This window comes from Mizuhopecten yessoensis, unplaced genomic scaffold (assembly GCF_002113885.1).
Source record: "Mizuhopecten yessoensis strain PY_sf001 unplaced genomic scaffold, ASM211388v2 scaffold715205, whole genome shotgun sequence".
NCBI lineage: Eukaryota > Metazoa > Mollusca > Bivalvia > Pectinida > Pectinidae > Mizuhopecten > Mizuhopecten yessoensis.
This window is the reverse complement of record NW_018479504.1, coordinates 3,985-5,290: the sequence shown is the minus strand read 5'-3', so window position 1 is coordinate 5,290 and position 1,306 is coordinate 3,985. Positions and strand designations below refer to the sequence as shown.

Below are 1,306 nucleotides of genomic sequence, written 5' to 3'. Positions count from 1 at the left end.
ACCCCCACCCCCATATAAATCAACTCAAAAATATACTTGACCCAGATGTTAATCCTGGAATAGGCTGCATTTTAATTAAAACATGTACATACATTTTATTTTCAATAACATAACCTTCCTTAAATGCTTTGTTATTGACAACACAAAACAAAATACAAAATATAAGAGTATATTTGATTTTATACAGAAGCTTTCTGTGATCACTGCTGTCACTGAAGTGTTACAGGCACTTTTACCATAAGGACCCGTCCATACGCCGTGTTGTAACCCTGACAATCTTTCACATGGACCCGTCAATACGCCTTGTTGTATTCCTGGTACCCTAAAACACAGACCCATCTATCTATCACATGGATCAGGACCCATCCATCCGCCTTGTTGTATCCCTGGCACTCTACCACATTGACTCGTCGGTCTCCCGTGTTGTATCACTGACACTCTATCACACGGATCCGTCCGTCCGCCTTGTTGTATCCCTGGCACTCTATCATATGGACCCGTCCATCCCCATTGTTGTATCCCTGACAATCGATCACATGGACTCCTCGGTCTCCCTTGTTGCATCTCTGGCACTCTGTCACATGGACCCATCCATCCGCCTTGCTGTATCCTTGACACTTTATCACACGGACCCGTCCATCCGCCTTGCTGTATCCCTGACACTCTATCACACGGACCCATCCAACCGCCTTGCTGTATCCCTGACTCTCTATCACACGGACCGGTCCGTCCAAGCGATGTTATTTGTGATGCACTTAATGGACGATGTTAAATCGCACACGACTTTTATCAAAGATTGCTTAATATTTGCGGAAAAGGCGTTCTATATGACCTTCCAATAAATCTAGCTAATTTTGTAGCAATGAGTCTTCCTTTAACCACTTTCATTGACTTATAACGTGTCTTTACTTTCTTTCAAGATGTGATTATGAAATGATATTAATATCAATTATATCTCAATTTGTGTCTGCACCATTTTTTGTACCATGTCACTTGCACTCATCCACATTGTACTCTTCATTATTTTGGAGGAAATAAAGATATGATGATCCTTGGTACTCTATCACGTTGACATGTCCATCCACCTTGTTGTATCCCTGGTACTCTATCACATTGACATGTCCATCCACCTTGTTGTATCCCTGGTACTCTATCACAATTACATGTCCATCCGCCTTGTTGTATCCCTGGTACTCTATCACATTGACATGTCCATTCACCTTGTTGTACCCCTGGTACTCAATCACATTGACAAGTCCATCCACCTTGTTGTATCCCTGGTACTCTATCACAATGACATGTCCAT

At 42.3% G+C, this 1,306-nt stretch overlaps 1 long non-coding RNA gene across 1 annotated transcript in view; it reads right to left on the bottom strand.

The window, feature by feature from the left end:
* Nucleotides 1-162: 162 nt before the first annotated feature.
* LOC110441049 overlaps nt 163-1,306 on the bottom strand; it is a 5,128-nt gene continuing 3,984 nt past the window's right edge. Inside the window, exon 3 of the long non-coding RNA XR_002461816.1 lies at nt 163-1,220. This is a non-coding gene — a long non-coding RNA (uncharacterized LOC110441049). The remainder of the gene's footprint in view (nt 1,221-1,306) is intronic.